This window comes from Hyla sarda, unplaced genomic scaffold (genome assembly GCF_029499605.1).
Source record: "Hyla sarda isolate aHylSar1 unplaced genomic scaffold, aHylSar1.hap1 scaffold_1493, whole genome shotgun sequence".
Taxonomy (NCBI): Eukaryota; Metazoa; Chordata; class Amphibia; order Anura; family Hylidae; genus Hyla; species Hyla sarda.
The window spans coordinates 32,086-44,078 of NW_026608127.1; the positions used below are offsets into that span (position 1 = coordinate 32,086).

At 46.5% G+C, this 11,993-nt stretch overlaps 6 non-coding genes across 6 annotated transcripts; all 6 read left to right on the forward strand.

Annotated features, from left to right (window-relative positions):
* The first annotated feature begins 345 nt into the window (after positions 1 to 345).
* LOC130308754 (U2 spliceosomal RNA) lies at positions 346 to 537 on the forward strand. Its single transcript, XR_008857692.1, has one exon. It is a non-coding gene; the product is annotated as a U2 spliceosomal RNA (small nuclear RNA).
* Positions 538 to 2,600: 2,063 nt separating this feature from the next.
* On the forward strand, positions 2,601 to 2,791 carry LOC130308732 (U2 spliceosomal RNA). Its single transcript, XR_008857670.1, has one exon. It is a non-coding gene; the product is annotated as a U2 spliceosomal RNA (small nuclear RNA).
* Positions 2,792 to 4,880: 2,089 nt separating this feature from the next.
* LOC130308725 (U2 spliceosomal RNA) lies at positions 4,881 to 5,071 on the forward strand. The gene has a single exon (XR_008857664.1). It is a non-coding gene; the product is annotated as a U2 spliceosomal RNA (small nuclear RNA).
* Positions 5,072 to 7,174: 2,103 nt separating this feature from the next.
* Positions 7,175 to 7,366, forward strand: LOC130308751 (U2 spliceosomal RNA). Its single transcript, XR_008857689.1, has one exon. It is a non-coding gene; the product is annotated as a U2 spliceosomal RNA (small nuclear RNA).
* A 2,084-nt stretch (positions 7,367 to 9,450) lies between these two features.
* Positions 9,451 to 9,641, forward strand: LOC130308733 (U2 spliceosomal RNA). Its single transcript, XR_008857671.1, has one exon. It is a non-coding gene; the product is annotated as a U2 spliceosomal RNA (small nuclear RNA).
* Positions 9,642 to 11,712: 2,071 nt separating this feature from the next.
* On the forward strand, positions 11,713 to 11,903 carry LOC130308734 (U2 spliceosomal RNA). The gene has a single exon (XR_008857672.1). It is a non-coding gene; the product is annotated as a U2 spliceosomal RNA (small nuclear RNA).
* Positions 11,904 to 11,993: the final 90 nt, after the last annotated feature.

The window sequence follows — 11,993 nt, forward strand, 5'->3', positions numbered from 1 at the left end:
ACAGCCAAGGAGGCATCTGCAGGCAACAAAGGTAGGTGTGTGCTTGTGTGTGTGTTTCCTATGCAGATCCTAAGCCCAGTGTCACATGCAAGTAGGAGGAGTAAGAAGGGTTCCTGGCAAATCCGGGTTATGGATTGCATTTAAAAAGGCCCCGTGGGAGTGCAATGGGCCCCCTGTCTTGCTGCTTAGCAATAATGGTATGGGTTTAGGTTCTGCTGTGTGTACTGGTGGTTGACTGCCCCCCAGCCCAGAGTGTGCATGGAAAATTGTCTGGCAGCCTCCCTGACAGCAAGCAGTGATAGTGCCCATGAAGGGGACCTTGTTGGGCCCGCCCCTTTCACGGTTATCGCTTCTCGGCCTTTTGGCTAAGATCAAGTGTAGTATCTGTTCTTATCAGTTTAAATATCTGATACGTCCCCTATCTGGGGACCATATATTAAATGGATTTTTGAGAACGGGGGCCGATTTCGAAGCTTGCTTCCGTCGCCCTATGCATTGACCCGATATGGCAGTATCTTCGGGTACAGTGCACCACCCCCTTACAGGGTTAAAAAGAAAGATTCCTACTTTCATTGCTACCTGCTTGCTGGCTAGCCAGCTAGCCAGCCCTGTGGGCCTTGCTGCTGCTGCAGCCAAAAAACAAAAGGTGGTGCTGCTGCTGCTTCTGCTGCTTCTGCTTCTGCTTGTGTCTGGCCCCTGTTGGAGCGTCCAGGCACAGGACTTCTGCTGCTGCTGACTAAATGGCCTCCTTAATTGGATCATTTGAGTAGCCAGCACACCTGTGCAGGTAGGGCATGACATGATAGGCAGCTGCCTTGATAGCGGGTGGGTGCTGAATGTTCCTAATTGACAAAATAAGATTAATGCTTATGAAGAAATATAAAATCTCATCCCTTCCCCAATATCGCGCCACACCCCTACCCCTTAATTCCCTGGTTGAACGTGATGGACATATGTCTTTTTTCGACCGTACTAACTATGTAACTATGTAACATAACATGGGGGGGGGGGGGGGTCTCCTGGCTGTTCACACAGGTGTGTCATTGCTGTACATTGACCATGCATTGCTTCTGTGGTATTGCAAAGGCAAAGACAAATGCTTCCAGCCATCCATTGCACTAATGGATTGGTCATCAGCTGGCTGTCTATGTCCCATCAATATAGACCAAAGTACAGAGGGTTAGGCTATGCTATTGTGCACCTACCTGATGCATCAGAAGGTGCGAGGCCCTTGCTAAATTCTGTGCACAGACTTTGAGATCTATGCTTTAGACTGTATCTAAACCTGCTCCAACATGGACTGACATTCTGGCCTACTTTCAGCCGATGCGACTTGTCTGTCGCTGAACAGTCGCTTTTTATGTATTCAGCACCTATGTATAATGTTGTAAAAATGCTCTAGAAGCTAAAGTCGCAGAAATGTCACACATATTTGGCCTGCAACTTTCTGTGCGACAAATTCAGACAGGAAAAATCAGTATAAATCCTTAGAAAATTATCCCCCAGTGTCTCCATCTGCTGGCGGTATTGAATAAGCATTGCTGCACTGATGGGGTATGCATTAGACGAAAAAAAAGAAGAAAAAGAAGAATAATACGCCCAGAAAAGAGGCGAAAAGGAGAAAAACGTAAAAAAACGTGAAAAAAAAGTAAGAGGAAGAGAAGGGAAAAAAAGGTGGAAATGGGTTTAAAAGTGATTTCGGCGGAGAAATATATATATATATATATATATATATATATATATATATATATATATATATGCGCACACACACATATAGATATAAACGTATTCTCCGTTGAGATATTGCAGCCGCTGCTGTGTCCAGGCCCAGGAGCCTTAGCACTGTGCTGTGATGTCACTCAATACCACTGACATCACTAGGTGTAAACAACATCTCTCCTTTGCTGTGTATGTGACTATGGAGCTGTTTGGTGATGTCGTCTATTACGGCCTTCATAGAAGCAACAGGAGATTGTTGCATCCATCTTGAACCCTCAGAACTACAGTGCTATGATGTCACTCACTTCCACAGGCCTTGCAGAGTGTAAACAACAACAACCCAGCTTGTCACCTAGAACCTTCACAGCAGCGACAGCTTTATGAGGAGCATCAGCACTGCTCTGCCTGAGCAGAACCATCACCGCCATAGGTTGTCAAATAACCCGGATTTAACCCACACAGGTAAGTCCAATGGGGTGCAGGCATGTCCTCTATGCTTACAGCTTCCCGTGGGTGTTGGTTTGATACCGTTTGGGGACAGCCAAGGAGGCATCTGCAGGCAACAAAGGTAGGTGTGTGCTTGTGTGTGTGTTTCCTATGCAGATCCTAAGCCCAGTGTCACATGCAAGTAGGAGGAGTAAGAAGGGTTCCTGGCAAATCCGGGTTATGGATTGCATTTAAAAAGGCCCCGTGGGAGTGCAATGGGCCCCTGTCTTGCTGCTTAGCAATAATGGTATGGGTTTAGGTTCTGCTGTGTGTACTGGTGGTTGACTGCCCCCCAGCCCAGAGTGTGCATGGAAAATTGTCTGGCAGCCTCCCTGACAGCAAGCAGTGATAGTGCCCATGAAGGGGACCTTGTTGGGCCCGCCCCTTTCACGGTTATCGCTTCTCGGCCTTTTGGCTAAGATCAAGTGTAGTATCTGTTCTTATCAGTTTAATATCTGATACGTCCCCTATCTGGGGACCATATATTAAATGGATTTTTGAGAACGGGGGCCGATTTCGAAGCTTGCTTCCGTCGCCCTATGCATTGACCCGATATGGCAGTATCTTCGGGTACAGTGCACCACCCCCTTACAGGGTTAAAAAGAAAGATTCCTACTTTCATTGCTACCTGCTTGCTGGCTAGCCAGCTAGCCAGCCCTGTGGGCCTTGCTGCTGCTGCAGCCAAAAAACAAAAGGTGGTGCTGCTGCTGCTTCTGCTGCTTCTGCTTCTGCTTGTGTCTGGCCCCTGTTGGAGCGTCCAGGCACAGGACTTCTGCTGCTGCTGACTAAATGGCCTCCTTAATTGGATCATTTGAGTAGCCAGCACACCTGTGCAGGTAGGGCATGACATGATAGGCAGCTGCCTTGATAGCGGGTGGGTGCTGAATGTTCCTAATTGACAAAATAAGATTAATGCTTATGAAGAAATATAAAATCTCATCCCTTCCCCAATATCGCGCCACACCCCTACCCCTTAATTCCCTGGTTGAACGTGATGGACATATGTCTTTTTTCGACCGTACTAACTATGTAACTATGTAACATAACATGGGGGGGGGGGGGGTCTCCTGGCTGTTCACACAGGTGTGTCATTGCTGTACATTGACCATGCATTGCTTCTGTGGTATTGCAAAGGCAAAGACAAATGCTTCCAGCCATCCATTGCACTAATGGATTGGTCATCAGCTGGCTGTCTATGTCCCGCATCAATATAGACCAAAGTACAGAGGGTTAGGCTATGCTATTGTGCACCTACCTGATGCATCAGAAGGTGCGAGGCCCTTGCTAAATTCTGTGCACAGACTTTGAGATCTATGCTTTAGACTGTATCTAAACCTGCTCCAACATGGACTGACATTCTGGCCTACTTTCAGCCGATGCGACTTGTCTGTCGCTGAACAGTCGCTTTTTATGTATTCAGCACCTATGTATAATGTTGTAAAAATGCTCTAGAAGCTAAAGTCGCAGAAATGTCACACATATTTGGCCTGCAACTTTCTGTGCGACAAATTCAGACAGGAAAAATCAGTATAAATCCTTAGAAAATTATCCCCCAGTGTCTCCATCTGCTGGCGGTATTGAATAAGCATTGCTGCACTGATGGGGTATGCATTAGACGAAAAAAAAGAAGAAAAAGAAGAATAATACGCCCAGAAAAGAGGCGAAAAGGAGAAAAACGTAAAAAAACGTGAAAAAAAAGTAAGAGGAAGAGAAGGGAAAAAAAGGTGGAAATGGGTTTAAAAGTGATTTCGGCGGAGAAATATATATATATATATATATATATATATATATATATATATATATGCGCACACACACATATAGATATAAACGTATTCTCCGTTGAGATATTGCAGCCGCTGCTGTGTCCAGGCCCAGGAGCCTTAGCACTGTGCTGTGATGTCACTCAATACCACTGACATCACTAGGTGTAAACAACATCTCTCCTTTGCTGTGTATGTGACTATGGAGCTGTTTGGTGATGTCGTCTATTACGGCCTTCATAGAAGCAACAGGAGATTGTTGCATCCATCTTGAACCCTCAGAACTACAGTGCTATGATGTCACTCACTTCCACAGGCCTTGCAGAGTGTAAACAACAACAACCCAGCTTTGTTGTGTATGTAACCAAAGGGATTTGTGATGTCACCTAGAACCTTCACAGCAGCGACAGCTTTATGAGGAGCATCAGCACTGCTCTGCCTGAGCAGAACCATCACCGCCATAGGTTGTCAAATAACCCGGATTTAACCCACACAGGTAAGTCCAATGGGGTGCAGGCATGTCCTCTATGCTTACAGCTTCCCGTGGGTGTTGGTTTGATACCGTTTGGGGACAGCCAAGGAGGCATCTGCAGGCAACAAAGGTAGGTGTGTGCTTGTGTGTGTGTTTCCTATGCAGATCCTAAGCCCAGTGTCACATGCAAGTAGGAGGAGTAAGAAGGGTTCCTGGCAAATCCGGGTTATGGATTGCATTTAAAAAGGCCCCGTGGGAGTGCAATGGGCCCCTGTCTTGCTGCTTAGCAATAATGGTATGGGTTTAGGTTCTGCTGTGTGTACTGGTGGTTGACTGCCCCCCAGCCCAGAGTGTGCATGGAAAATTGTCTGGCAGCCTCCCTGACAGCAAGCAGTGATAGTGCCCATGAAGGGGACCTTGTTGGGCCCGCCCCTTTCACGGTTATCGCTTCTCGGCCTTTTGGCTAAGATCAAGTGTAGTATCTGTTCTTATCAGTTTAATATCTGATACGTCCCCTATCTGGGGACCATATATTAAATGGATTTTTGAGAACGGGGGCCGATTTAGAAGCTTGCTTCCGTCGCCCTATGCATTGACCCGATATGGCAGTATCTTCGGGTACAGTGCACCACCCCCTTACAGGGTTAAAAAGAAAGATTCCTACTTTCATTGCTACCTGCTTGCTGGCTAGCCAGCTAGCCAGCCCTGTGGGCCTTGCTGCTGCTGCTGCAGCCAAAAAACAAAAGGTGGTGCTGCTGCTGCTTGTGCTGCTGCTGCTTCTGCTGCTTCTGCTTCTGCTTGTGTCTGGCCCCTGTTGGAGCGTCCAGGCACAGGACTTCTGCTGCTGCTGACTAAATGGCCTCCTTAATTGGATCATTTGAGTAGCCAGCACACCTGTGCAGGTAGGGCATGACATGATAGGCAGCTGCCTTGATAGCGGGTGGGTGCTGAATGTTCCTAATTGACAAAATAAGATTAATGCTTATGAAGAAATATAAAATCTCATCCCTTCCCCAATATCGCGCCACACCCCTACCCCTTAATTCCCTGGTTGAACGTGATGGACATATGTCTTTTTTCGACCGTACTAACTATGTAACTATGTAACATAACATGGGGGGGGGGGGGGTCTCCTGGCTGTTCACACAGGTGTGTCATTGCTGTACATTGACCATGCATTGCTTCTGTGGTATTGCAAAGGCAAAGACAAATGCTTCCAGCCATCCATTGCACTAATGGATTGGTCATCAGCTGGCTGTCTATGTCCCGCATCAATATAGACCAAAGTACAGAGGGTTAGGCTATGCTATTGTGCACCTACCTGATGCATCAGAAGGTGCGAGGCCCTTGCTAAATTCTGTGCACAGACTTTGAGATCTATGCTTTAGACTGTATCTAAACCTGCTCCAACATGGACTGACATTCTGGCCTACTTTCAGCCGATGCGACTTGTCTGTCGCTGAACAGTCGCTTTTTATGTATTCAGCACCTATGTATAATGTTGTAAAAATGCTCTAGAAGCTAAAGTCGCAGAAATGTCACACATATTTGGCCTGCAACTTTCTGTGCGACAAATTCAGACAGGAAAAATCAGTATAAATCCTTAGAAAATTATCCCCCAGTGTCTCCATCTGCTGGCGGTATTGAATAAGCATTGCTGCACTGATGGGGTATGCATTAGACGAAAAAAAAGAAGAAAAAGAAGAATAATACGCCCAGAAAAGAGGCGAAAAGGAGAAAAACGTAAAAAAACGTGAAAAAAAAGTAAGAGGAAGAGAAGGGAAAAAAAGGTGGAAATGGGTTTAAAAGTGATTTCGGCGGAGAAATATATATATATATATATATATATATATATATATATGCGCACACACACATATAGATATAAACGTATTCTCCGTTGAGATATTGCAGCCGCTGCTGTGTCCAGGCCCAGGAGCCTTAGCACTGTGCTGTGATGTCACTCAATACCACTGACATCACTAGGTGTAAACAACATCTCTCCTTTGCTGTGTATGTGACTATGGAGCTGTTTGGTGATGTCGTCTATTACGGCCTTCATAGAAGCAACAGGAGATTGTTGCATCCATCTTGAACCCCTCAGAACTACAGTGCTATGATGTCACTCACTTCCACAGGCCTTGCAGAGTGTAAACAACAACAACCCAGCTTTGTTGTGTATGTAACCAAAGGGATTTGTGATGTCACCTAGAACCTTCACAGCAGCGACAGCTTTATGAGGAGCATCAGCACTGCTCTGCCTGAGCAGAACCATCACCGCCATAGGTTGTCAAATAACCCGGATTTAACCCACACAGGTAAGTCCAATGGGGTGCAGGGCATGTCCTCTATGCTTACAGCTTCCCGTGGGTGTTGGTTTGATACCGTTTGGGGGACAGCCAAGGAGGCATCTGCAGGCAACAAAGGTAGGTGTGTGCTTGTGTGTGTGTTTCCTATGCAGATCCTAAGCCCAGTGTCACATGCAAGTAGGGAGGAGTAAGAAGGGTTCCTGGCAAATCCGGGTTATGGATTGCATTTAAAAAGGCCCCGTGGGAGTGCAATGGGCCCCTGTCTTGCTGCTTAGCAATAATGGTATGGGTTTAGGTTCTGCTGTGTGTACTGGTGGTTGACTGCCCCCCAGCCCAGAGTGTGCATGGAAAATTGTCTGGCAGCCTCCCTGACAGCAAGCAGTGATAGTGCCCATGAAGGGGACCTTGTTGGGCCCGCCCCTTTCACGGTTATCGCTTCTCGGCCTTTTGGCTAAGATCAAGTGTAGTATCTGTTCTTATCAGTTTAATATCTGATACGTCCCCTATCTGGGGACCATATATTAAATGGATTTTTGAGAACGGGGGGCCGATTTCGAAGCTTGCTTCCGTCGCCCTATGCATTGACCCGATATGGCAGTATCTTCGGGTACAGTGCACCACCCCCTTACAGGGTTAAAAAGAAAGATTCCTACTTTCATTGTGCTTGCTGGCTAGCCAGCTAGCCAGCCCTGTGGGCCTTGCTGCTGCTGCAGCCAAAAAACAAAAGGTGGTGCTGCTGCTGCTTCTGCTGCTTCTGCTTCTGCTTGTGTCTGGCCCCTGTTGGAGCGTCCAGGCACAGGACTTCTGCTGCTGCTGACTAAATGGCCTCCTTAATTGGATCATTTGAGTAGCCAGCACACCTGTGCAGGTAGGGCATGACATGATAGGCAGCTGCCTTGATAGCGGGTGGGTGCTGAATGTTCCTAATTGACAAAATAAGATTAATGCTTATGAAGAAATATAAAATCTCATCCCTTCCCCAATATCGCGCCACACCCCTACCCCTTAATTCCCTGGTTGAACGTGATGGACATATGTCTTTTTTCGACCGTACTAACTATGTAACTATGTAACATAACATGGGGGGGGGGGGGTCTCCTGGCTGTTCACACAGGTGTGTCATTGCTGTACATTGACCATGCATTGCTTCTGTGGTATTGCAAAGGCAAAGACAAATGCTTCCAGCCATCCATTGCACTAATGGATTGGTCATCAGCTGGCTGTCTATGTCCCGCATCAATATAGACCAAAGTACAGAGGGTTAGGCTATGCTATTGTGCACCTACCTGATGCATCAGAAGGTGCGAGGCCCTTGCTAAATTCTGTGCACAGACTTTGAGATCTATGCTTTAGACTGTATCTAAACCTGCTCCAACATGGACTGACATTCTGGCCTACTTTCAGCCGATGCGACTTGTCTGTCGCTGAACAGTCGCTTTTTATGTATTCAGCACCTATGTATAATGTTGTAAAAATGCTCTAGAAGCTAAAGTCGCAGAAATGTCACACATATTTGGCCTGCAACTTTCTGTGCGACAAATTCAGACAGGAAAAATCAGTATAAATCCTTAGAAAATTATCCCCCAGTGTCTCCATCTGCTGGCGGTATTGAATAAGCATTGCTGCACTGATGGGGTATGCATTAGACGAAAAAAAAGAAGAAAAAGAAGAATAATACGCCCAGAAAAGAGGCGAAAAGGAGAAAAACGTAAAAAAACGTGAAAAAAAAGTAAGAGGAAGAGAAGGGAAAAAAAGGTGGAAATGGGTTTAAAAGTGATTTCGGCGGAGAATATATATATATATATATATATATATATATATATATATATATATATGCGCACACACACATATAGATATAAACGTATTCTCCGTTGAGATATTGCAGCCGCTGCTGTGTCCAGGCCCAGGAGCCTTAGCACTGTGCTGTGATGTCACTCAATACCACTGACATCACTAGGTGTAAACAACATCTCTCCTTTGCTGTGTATGTGACTATGGAGCTGTTTGGTGATGTCGTCTATTACGGCCTTCATAGAAGCAACAGGAGATTGTTGCATCCATCTTGAACCCTCAGAACTACAGTGCTATGATGTCACTCACTTCCACAGGCCTTGCAGAGTGTAAACAACAACAACCCAGCTTTGTTGTGTATGTAACCAAAGGGATTTGTGATGTCACCTAGAACCTTCACAGCAGCGACAGCTTTATGAGGAGCATCAGCACTGCTCTGCCTGAGCAGAACCATCACCGCCATAGGTTGTCAAATAACCCGGATTTAACCCACACAGGTAAGTCCAATGGGGTGCAGGCATGTCCTCTATGCTTACAGCTTCCCGTGGGTGTTGGTTTGATACCGTTTGGGGACAGCCAAGGAGGCATCTGCAGGCAACAAAGGTAGGTGTGTGCTTGTGTGTGTGTTTCCTATGCAGATCCTAAGCCCAGTGTCACATGCAAGTAGGAGGAGTAAGAAGGGTTCCTGGCAAATCCGGGTTATGGATTGCATTTAAAAAGGCCCCGTGGGAGTGCAATGGGCCCCTGTCTTGCTGCTTAGCAATAATGGTATGGGTTTAGGTTCTGCTGTGTGTACTGGTGGTTGACTGCCCCCCAGCCCAGAGTGTGCATGGAAAATTGTCTGGCAGCCTCCCTGACAGCAAGCAGTGATAGTGCCCATGAAGGGGACCTTGTTGGGCCCGCCCCTTTCACGGTTATCGCTTCTCGGCCTTTTGGCTAAGATCAAGTGTAGTATCTGTTCTTATCAGTTTAATATCTGATACGTCCCCTATCTGGGGACCATATATTAAATGGATTTTTGAGAACGGGGGCCGATTTCGAAGCTTGCTTCCGTCGCCCTATGCATTGACCCGATATGGCAGTATCTTCGGGTACAGTGCACCACCCCCTTACAGGGTTAAAAAGAAAGATTCCTACTTTCATTGCTACCTGCTTGCTGGCTAGCCAGCTAGCCAGCCCTGTGGGCCTTGCTGCTGCTGCAGCCAAAAAACAAAAGGTGGTGCTGCTGCTGCTTCTGCTGCTTCTGCTTCTGCTTGTGTCTGGCCCCTGTTGGAGCGTCCAGGCACAGGACTTCTGCTGCTGCTGACTAAATGGCCTCCTTAATTGGATCATTTGAGTAGCCAGCACACCTGTGCAGGTAGGGCATGACATGATAGGCAGCTGCCTTGATAGCGGGTGGGTGCTGAATGTTCCTAATTGACAAAATAAGATTAATGCTTATGAAGAAATATAAAATCTCATCCCTTCCCCAATATCGCGCCACACCCCTACCCCTTAATTCCCTGGTTGAACGTGATGGACATATGTCTTTTTTCGACCGTACTAACTATGTAACTATGTAACATAACATGGGGGGGGGGGGGTCTCCTGGCTGTTCACACAGGTGTGTCATTGCTGTACATTGACCATGCATTGCTTCTGTGGTATTGCAAAGGCAAAGACAAATGCTTCCAGCCATCCATTGCACTAATGGATTGGTCATCAGCTGGCTGTCTATGTCCCGCATCAATATAGACCAAAGTACAGAGGGTTAGGCTATGCTATTGTGCACCTACCTGATGCATCAGAAGGTGCGAGGCCCTTGCTAAATTCTGTGCACAGACTTTGAGATCTATGCTTTAGACTGTATCTAAACCTGCTCCAACATGGACTGACATTCTGGCCTACTTTCAGCCGATGCGACTTGTCTGTCGCTGAACAGTCGCTTTTTATGTATTCAGCACCTATGTATAATGTTGTAAAAATGCTCTAGAAGCTAAAGTCGCAGAAATGTATTTGGCCTGCAACTTTCTGTGCGACAAATTCAGACAGGAAAAATCAGTATAAATCCTTAGAAAATTATCCCCCAGTGTCTCCATCTGCTGGCGGTATTGAATAAGCATTGCTGCACTGATGGGGTATGCATTAGACGAAAAAAAAGAAGAAAAAGAAGAATAATACGCCCAGAAAAGAGGCGAAAAGGAGAAAAACGTAAAAAAACGTGAAAAAAAAGTAAGAGGAAGAGAAGGGAAAAAAAGGTGGAAATGGGTTTAAAAGTGATTTCGGCGGAGAAATATATATATATATATATATATATATATATATATGCGCACACACACATATAGATATAAACGTATTCTCCGTTGAGATATTGCAGCCGCTGCTGTGTCCAGGCCCAGGAGCCTTAGCACTGTGCTGTGATGTCACTCAATACCACTGACATCACTAGGTGTAAACAACATCTCTCCTTTGCTGTGTATGTGACTATGGAGCTGTTTGGTGATGTCGTCTATTACGGCCTTCATAGAAGCAACAGGAGATTGTTGCATCCATCTTGAACCCTCAGAACTACAGTGCTATGATGTCACTCACTTCCACAGGCCTTGCAGAGTGTAAACAACAACAACCCAGCTTTGTTGTGTATGTAACCAAAGGGATTTGTGATGTCACCTAGAACCTTCACAGCAGCGACAGCTTTATGAGGAGCATCAGCACTGCTCTGCCTGAGCAGAACCATCACCGCCATAGGTTGTCAAATAACCCGGATTTAACCCACACAGGTAAGTCCAATGGGGTGCAGGCATGTCCTCTATGCTTACAGCTTCCCGTGGGTGTTGGTTTGATACCGTTTGGGGACAGCCAAGGAGGCATCTGCAGGCAACAAAGGTAGGTGTGTGCTTGTGTGTGTGTTTCCTATGCAGATCCTAAGCCCAGTGTCACATGCAAGTAGGAGGAGTAAGAAGGGTTCCTGGCAAATCCGGGTTATGGATTGCATTTAAAAAGGCCCCGTGGGAGTGCAATGGGCCCCTGTCTTGCTGCTTAGCAATAATGGTATGGGTTTAGGTTCTGCTGTGTGTACTGGTGGTTGACTGCCCCCCAGCCCAGAGTGTGCATGGAAAATTGTCTGGCAGCCTCCCTGACAGCAAGCAGTGATAGTGCCCATGAAGGGGACCTTGTTGGGCCCGCCCCTTTCACGGTTATCGCTTCTCGGCCTTTTGGCTAAGATCAAGTGTAGTATCTGTTCTTATCAGTTTAATATCTGATACGTCCCCTATCTGGGGACCATATATTAAATGGATTTTTGAGAACGGGGGCCGATTTCGAAGCTTGCTTCCGTCGCCCTATGCATTGACCCGATATGGCAGTATCTTCGGGTACAGTGCACCACCCCCTTACAGGGTTAAAAAGAAAGATTCCTACTTTCATTGCTACCTGCTTGCTGGCTAGCCAGCTAGCCAGCCCTGTGGGCCTTGCTGCTGC